The sequence below is a fragment of the Mustela lutreola genome, chromosome 2, assembly GCF_030435805.1.
Source record: "Mustela lutreola isolate mMusLut2 chromosome 2, mMusLut2.pri, whole genome shotgun sequence".
NCBI lineage: Eukaryota > Metazoa > Chordata > Mammalia > Carnivora > Mustelidae > Mustela > Mustela lutreola.
In genome coordinates, this window is record NC_081291.1 from 222415546 (window position 1) to 222423898 (window position 8353).

Genomic DNA, 8353 nt, shown 5'->3' on the forward strand with positions numbered 1-8353 from the left:
CAGCTAAAATTTGCAAAGCTGCAGAGCTGTGGCCTCTACGCCCACGTGACGAGGAGATGAATGCTGGGCTTGGACGCGGGCTCCGGCTGGCTTGCCGGCCGGCCGCTGTCCCCAGCACCCTGGCCCTGAACCAGGTCCTGCCTCCTCCCCGCGGCGGCTCTTCCCGCTCTGGAAAGGGCTACTTTGTCTGGCTTAATTGAATGATTTAGTATTTTACGCACAAATAATATTTAGAAGGCATTATGTTGCACAGGTGTTTCCATTTCTTATGTTGTGACTTAAGTGAGTCCAAAAGTTCAACGCACAGAAGCCAGTTTGGTTTTACTGCAGACGAGGGAGACCTTTACTGCAGTGGTTTGACAAGGAACCGTTTAAGGAGGTCGAGGGCTTCAGTTGTTCAGGCTTTTTTTTTTTTTTTTTTTTTTTTTTTTTTAAGAAAACAGCTTATAGAAAGAAAGAGGTATATTTTAAAATTTGTTGCTTTCTGTTAACTCGATTTTCTCTAGTAGTAACCAGTAGTAACTACTCACTGCTAGGAGTGACTAGTGAAGCCCATAAGCGTCTACACCGCGTGTTGGTGTTGGCCGGAGGTCTGAAGCCCCAAGTTTGCTTAGAACAGGACGGCGGGGCTGAGCGGAGAGGCCGAGAAAGGCGTGTTTCTAGGAGTGGAGGTGGCGTGTGTGGGGGACGTTGGGTGGGGCCCCCCAGAGGTGATCGCGGCTTCTAGCAGAGCCGGAGAAGAGGGGGAGGCAGACACCGGGGGTCCCGGAGAGGTGACCGCAGATCAGTAGGTGGCTCTGAGGGAGCGTGTCTTTGTGACCTCGTGGAAGACCTTGTAAGACCCTAGACACGTAAAGACAGGCTAACCCAGAAGTGGACTTGGCCAGACCCGCAGGGAGCGTCTCTGTTGCGCGGAGGCCACTGTGGGCCAAGTGGGCCGTGCTTCTGTCCCGGTGCCTGCCACCACGAGTCCTTACTGGCCGGGGTTCTGGGGTCCTGCGGATCCAGAGAGTGAGACAGGCAGTGGCCAGAGAAGCCCGGAGGACAGGAGCTGGCAGTCAGGCCGGATCCGGGTGGCCAGCGAGCCCACGGGGGAGCGTGGCCGGCCCTGCAGGTGGCTGTGGCTCTCGAGCCGAGGTGGGGGTGGTGGTTCCGAGTTTGCCTGGAAGCGGGAGCTTGGGGTTAGAGCATCACTGGGACCCCTGCCGCTGGGACCTCCTCCCGGGGCTCCAGGGAGGGGAAGCCGGGGTGCTCTGGCCCCACGCGGCCCGGCCAGGGGACTGTGTCCACTTCCCATGCGGACCATGGTGTAGACACTCCCTGGAAGTTAGAGCCAAGGGGACAGGGCAGGGCTGCGTGGAGGGATGCACCTGTGGGGGCGGGTGCCCGAACCCGGTGACCGTAGCAAGCTCGTGTTCCCAGGTCTGCTTTGGAGGACTGCTTTCTCGACAGGGTGGGGTGCCGCCTAACTGCTGATGGGACGGATGGAAATCTGGGTTGATCTGGGGGAACAGCAGAGACCCGGTAGATGGTCCTCATGCCCCTGGCGGGCGTACCCCTTCCGACAGGCCGTGAGCATGCGTGCGTCTTTTGAACCAACCTGCTGGGTTTAGGTTTCACTCTTGCTTTTACACCTTCAGAACCCTCCAGCCAGACCACTGTCCCATGTGTCTGCCCTGCCGTCAGCTTTCGGCAGGCCCTGCACCCGGGCCCCCGAGGGGTCTCCCTGCTCCTGTCCCACCCCTGCAGAAGACCCCGGCGAGGCCGGGAGGTGGTGGGCAGGTTCTGGGGCACCCGTAGTGCCGCCCACCTGTGCCTCTGAGCACAAACCCGGCCTTACAGAGTGGGAGAAGTGCGCCTCCTGGGATCAGGGCCGCATCCAGGGTCCAGAAAGTTCTCTGGGCCCCCCTAGAAGCAGCGGTCTTTATGGGGCAGCATGGGATGGTTCCTGTCCTCGGGGATTAAGGCTCTTACATGAGGGACTGGCTAGGGTGGGGGCGGGATCATGCCTGAGAGGTCATGACCTCTGAGGGGGTCTCTCCGGTCCCCTAGCCCGCTCCCCAAGCTGCCTCGCCAGCCCCCGTGTGAGGGAGTGCTGCACCCTGATGGCCAGCTGTCTTCTTACCCCTTCCTGTGCTGGGCTAAAGGGGAGCCCATCGGCGTCCGCTCCTGTCCCAGAGGGCGTTGTCTTTCTTGGGAGGTCAGGCATCTGGGTGCCTTGCCGCTGCAGCTCTGAGCTGGAGAAGTCAGGACCTGGTGGGTTAGCCAGTGTCCTTACCGTGGGGGGCACACTTGCGTGGCTTCTCCATCGGAAGGGGAAGCGGAGCCGCCGCACAATCGGCGGGACTTCCGACGGGTTGGCCCGTCTCTGCCAACAGCGCTGCCACAGCTCCCGGAGGTAAGTGAGACCATGCGGGACACACCTGGGCCGGGCCCTGCCTGGGAGCGAGGGCGCGAGGGCGGGCGGCAGGCGGGCGCCCACGGTGGGTGGGAGGGGGCCTCCCAAGCTCTCGGCACCGGAGGTCCACAAGTTCAACATGGGTGTCGGGGGCGCCTGGGGGGCTCAGTGGGTTGAGCCGCTGCCTTCCGCTCAGGTCACGATCTCAGGGTCCTGGGATCGAGCCCCGCGTCGGGCGCTCTGCTCAGCGGGGAGCCTGCTTCCCCCTCTCTCTCTGCCTCTCTGCCTGCTGGTGATCTCCGTCTGTCAAATAAATAAATAAAATCTTGTAAAAAAACGGGCGTCAGGAGGGAGGAATGCGACTTGGAAGTCACTTTTACTTAGAACCGGAGAGGTGGTTTCATGGTCTCCTGCGTGCCCTTGAGCTGCGACCCTGCTCCCCGTGGCAGTGCTTGTGTCCTAGGTGCGGCGGCTCCCGAGGCCGCAGCAGTGCGCCAGCTGCACGCGCTCTTCCAGGACCCTGTCCGCCGAGCAAACCCTGCCTCCGGAGGGTTAGGGACTGCCTGGCCATCCTGGCACCTCCTGGCACCGGGCTGGAGAGGCTCTGACCCACCCCGTGGTGCTTCCTCTGTGCCCTCCCCTCCCCCATCCGCTGTGTCCCCTGGTCCCCTCCTGGCTCCTCTCTGGCTCTTGAGAGCTTCTCGGGGTCTGCACGCGGGCTTCGCGGGTCCTCGCCTTCCTTTGAACTTGTGAACTGTGAGTGAACTTGTGAACCCGTTCAGAACAGACGCGACCTTTGACGTGAGTCCGTGCCGCGAGAGCAGTCTGTCCGGCTTTGTTGTCACACGTCACAGAAGGTCCCAGTGCTCTACACTTCAGTTCTGGGCAGCCGCCCGCAGACGCCCTGCCCCTGTCCCCCGGCACCAGCCCGGCACAGCGCACGCGGGCCCCTGCCTAGCCAGGCTCGGGCAGAGCCACCTCTGCACAGGACCTGTCCCCGCCCCACGCCCTGCCTCCCCTGTGCCTCCCCCTGTGCGGCCGGCAGGCCCGGCCTCCCTGGCTCTCCCCGCCCGGCTCCGGGTTGTTCTGGGCAAGCCTCAGGGGTGATGGCTGGGAAGCTCCCCCGTTCTCTGGCCTTTGGGGTCTCTGCGGTAAGAGCATTGCCCCGACACGGCCACCAAGACCGTTGGAAACCGTGGGCTCGCCCGGTGCAGAGCATTTGCACACACGGGTCTGTGTGTGGGAGTTGCCACACATGACTTCCAGACCAGCCAGCCGGCCCGAGTGACCAAAGTCGGCCCCTGGGAAGATGCCGCTCCGGCCAGGCCGTCTGGGAGCAAGGCCAAGTGCTCCTGCAGGGGCTGGGGGCAGAGGGGTGCAGGGGGACAGCTCTGCCCAGCCCCGAGGGTGTTGCCTGCTCCTCCTGGTCCCTCGGAGCTGCCGGGACGCTGCAGGCTCACCTGACCAGGGCCCGTGTGCTGGCTGTGCGCGCGGCTGGGGGCCCTGACCTGCCTTCCGCCAGGCGGACCCACACGGCTCTCCGGTCTCCAGGGTCACCATTTGGTGGGATGTGGCCGCTTCGCTCCCCCTCACCCTCTGGCTCTCTTCCTGTTTCTTGTTTTCATCGTAGTAAAATACACGGACATAAAACACAGCACCGGACTACGCCACAGGCGCCCGGTTCTGCAGCAAGTCCAACCGTGCAGCGGCGGCGCCGTCTCCCTCCGGAACGCCCCGTCTTCCCAAACGGAAGCTCTGTCCTCCTCAAACACAGCCGCACACCCCTCCCCGGTCTGTGTTTTGTGTTCACTGGTCTGACCCTTGGAGTTGGTTCTGCGAGCAGAATCCGACGGGGTTTGTCCTCGTGTGACTGGTTTCTTTCGCGGAGTGCGGCGTCGTTAGGTTCAACCCTGCAGCGTGGGTCGGAACCCTGTCGAGGCCAGAACCCTCCCTCGGAGGCCGCGGGCATGGACGGCGCAGGTGTCTCAGGTCTTACTTGGCTCCTCCCACCAGAAGGGAAGGTCTGGTGCCGAGTGTTTGTGACTCTGGGCTGGGAGTGGTGTCTGGTGTCCAGGGACGCCCCGTGTCTGCAGGATGCTCACGTGGGCTGCCCTCCCCAGACGCTGTGATGTCCCCAGCAGCCGGCAGAGGGCGTGCCGGGAGGCGGGGCGCGACACCTGCCCGCCGGTACCCCCCACTGCTGGGATTTTCTGCTCCTGTCGCTTGTCTGGCAGGTGGAGAACAGTCTTGCTTGTGGCCTGTGTCTCTGAGCACAAGAGAAGGCAGCTCGGCCAGCAGCCTCCCGAGGGGTCCAGTGGGACTGACGCTACCTGAAGCCCAGGTGACAATGCCCAGGAGGGGCTGTCTGGGGCCGGAGTCTTTCCAGCCTTGGCCAGAGTGTCACGGAGGACGGCGAAGGGACCGAGCGTGCGGCCATCCCTAGGTGGCCACGGAGGAAACGTCCCTACTTGGCGTTTCTTGTTGCAAGAGACAGTGGCTCATTTGGCAAGAAGGACACTGCCAGAAAACCCAGACTCCAGTGGTCCCGGAGCCAGAGGACCAGGGCCAGGCCGGCCGCTGAGCCACCACCGCTGGTCGCCGACCAGCTGGTCGCCGGTCGTCGTGGGCAGACACCACGCCGTGCCCCCACCATGGATGCAGCCGCGCTGCCCTCCACGCCCAGATCCTGCGGGGGGCGCCATGTCCTCCTTCCTGGCGGCATGAGGTGGCGTCGGATCCCCAAGCCTGTCCGGTGCCTGCATCCCGGCTGCAAAGGATTTTGGGAGAGCGAGCGGCGCTTCTGCAGCCGGGAAGGCGGGCTGTGTCTCGCTGGGACGTGCCGGGAGGTGAGGAGGTCCACAGCGCAGAACAGTGCTCACCTGTGGGCAGGACCAGGAGCCATCCGAGTTCCCCGGCCCGACTCAGCAGGAGGAGGGGGTCGGCTGCCAGCCACGTGGGACGCTCACATGGACCCCAGGAGCTCCGCTGGCGCCCCTGGGACACTATGTCCTGAGCCAGCTGTCACCTGTGCAGGTTCCCCTAAAAAGGGTGCCCTCGGGAAAGGGCAGCGTGTGGCCACCCCCCCGCCCGTTTGATCTTTCTTGCTCCTTAGGACAGACACCCCCACCACTGCCCTTTTAAGCTGAGCCTACGGCCCCCCGACAAACGACCCCAAAGTCCAGCTTCCCTCGCAGGCAGGGGGGGCCGCACCCCAGAGTTCAGCCCCGCGGGCAGGGCAGTCTCCTGTGCTCACCACGGCCAGCCATGTGCAGAGCGGGGTGGGGACCTCCCGCTTAGGGACCAGGTGTTCCTGAGCAGGAACTGCTTATCACTGTGTGTCGGGCGGCACCGGCTGCTCTGGGCCAGGGGACGCCGGCACAGGAGGGCAGTGCGCCAGCAACAGTGGCCTTTGTCGCACAAGGCCTGCGGCTCTGGAGAAGCAGTGTCTGAGGGGGACGGCGGGGGCCAGCCTGGAAGGGGCTCCTGAGCCGCGGCCGGGAAGCTCCCGACTTTCCCTGAGCACAACTTCACGTGGCCCCAGGGGCTGTCCCCTGGTCCCCAGCCCTTCATGGGAGGAACGAGGGCCAGGCCGCAGGGCGGGGGGCTGCCGGCTTCCGCAGCCAGCATGGGCGGCCGGGGCAGGCTGAAGGCCCACCGGGGAGGTGTGTCCCCGCCGGCCCTGGGTGCAGACCCCGAGGTCAGGCCCCGGCTTGGGTACCCAGGGGAGCAGAGGCTCAGAGCTCCACAGAGAGCATCACTGTCCTACGGTCTAGCCCGTGGTCCCCAGGGAGCAGGCTGTGACGGTGCTGGACTGTCCAGTACAGACGTTGTGGGAAAGTGACCCGCTGACCCGTCGGGAGTCTTGGGACAGACACGGCCACCAGACAGGACTGTCCTCTCCATCTGGCCCCTGGTTCCCAGAAGCCTAATACGACGACTACCCAGTTTCAGAAACGTAACCAAGATACTTTCCTTTTTGTCCAGAAACTAACCTTTACCGGCTTCGTGTGTAAAAAGGTATTTTTTTTTTTTTTAAGTCACTGTTCTGCTCCGATCCAGGCCGAGGTCCAGGCAGCTTACCATGAACGCAAGCAAGTCCCAGACCCACCCCAGCCTGGGTGTAGACTCCGAAGCGCCAGGCTGCCCTCGAGACACAGCGGCTCAGGCCCCCGGCCGCAGCCCGTGCCCCTCGCCTGTGTGGCTCCAAACCCTCGCTCGCCCTACTCCTTGTGATCTAGTGACATCCTTCTGTAGGGGTGCGGACCCCGCTGCCCCCGGGCCCCTCCCACCAGCACAGACCCCCTTCCTATGGTTTATGCTAACGTTTGTGTGGATCCCCACTCCGTGTTTCTGGGTTTTAGGAAGCAGCCCTCGCTCCCAGCCCAGCTGTGTTCGGCACGATGCCTGCCTCTCTCGGACAGCAGACCCGCCACCACCACGGGCTCGGACCGCGAGGACGGCCTGTCCATGGATTCTTCTCCATCGTCGAGTCTGTACATGTATTTTCTTAATAACCTACAGCTTAGCTTAGTGTAAAAATACAGTAGAAACGGAACAGACCATGTGTTAACGGTGTATGTTATCAGCAAGGCTTCTGGTCAGTGGTCGGCGGGAGCGGTTACAGTTCTTTTTCTTTGGAGAGAACACGAGCAGGGGGAGTGGGAGAGGGAGAAGCAGGCTCCCCGCTGAGCAGGGAGCCCGATGCGGGGCTCGATCCCAGGACCCAGAGATCATGACCTGAGCCGAAGAGAGACTCAACCTACGGAACCTGCCAGGCGCCCCAGGAGTTAAGCTTCTGAGGAACAGAAGGTTACAGGTTCTTTACTGCAGGGCAGAAAGGCTGGCGCCCCCGAGCCTGGGCTGTTGAAGGGCCAACAGTCCCGTCTTCATTCAGACGGCCTTCTCGTGGGGTTTCCTAGGGACGAAAGCAACCCCTACTTTCTACCAGCCTCGTGACTGGATGTTTGCAGGCCTCTGATGTTCCCTCCCCTCCGAGTGCCCCCTGGAGCCGTCCGTCCTGCTACAGCCCACGGCCGACTCGCCCTGTCAGGGACCTGCCCCCCAACTGTTCGAGGTGACCTGGAACTTGCTGGGGGGAGCACCTCTCCCAGGGCCTGCGTGGAAGGGTCTGCATCCCCAGCTTGCGGTTAAGGGAGGGCCTGGCCGGTATTGCTCCCCGTTCCCGATGTTTTTAGGCTCTGCTCCCTCGTCTCCCAGCGTCCGCAAGCTAGAGATCAAGTCAGACGCCTTCCTCCTTCCCAGACTACATAGGTGATGGGTTTCCTCACCCACCTCTGGAAGCTGCTTTCGGATCCTGTCCCCAGTGACCGAACATCTCACAGTGTTGTTACTGTGAGAGTCCTTCCCCATCCGTGGGGTGGGGTGCCGGATGGACCCTCTCGACTTCCAAAATCACGTCTTTTAGTCTGGGAAGGTTCTTGAATTACTTCGCTGATTTCTTTCCCTGCTTTCTTTTTTCTCTCTGGAACTGTTTCTAGTCAAATATCGGAATCCAAGAAGCGCAAAGAATTCGGAGCACAAGAAACATGAAGCAAAATACATCAAGATACACCATGATTAGGCGCCTGGGTGGCTTAGTGGGTTAAGCTTCTGCCTTCGCCTCAGGTCATGATCCCATCGTCCTGGGATCGAGCCCCGCAACGGGCTCTCTGCTCGGCGGGGAGCCTGCTTCCTCCTCTCTCTCTGCCTGCCTCTCTGCCTACTTGTGATCTCTGTCAAATAAAATCTTAAAAAAAAAAAAAAAAGATACACCATGATTTCCAAAATAATACTAAAAACGAACAAAAGCTGGAGGGCTCACAGTTCCTGATTTCAAAACTTACTACCGAAGCAACAGTCATCAAAATGGTGTGGTACTGGCCTAAGGACATATCTACTGACCGAGGAGAATTCAGAGCCTAGAAATAAACACTTCCATCTGTGGATTTTCAAAGC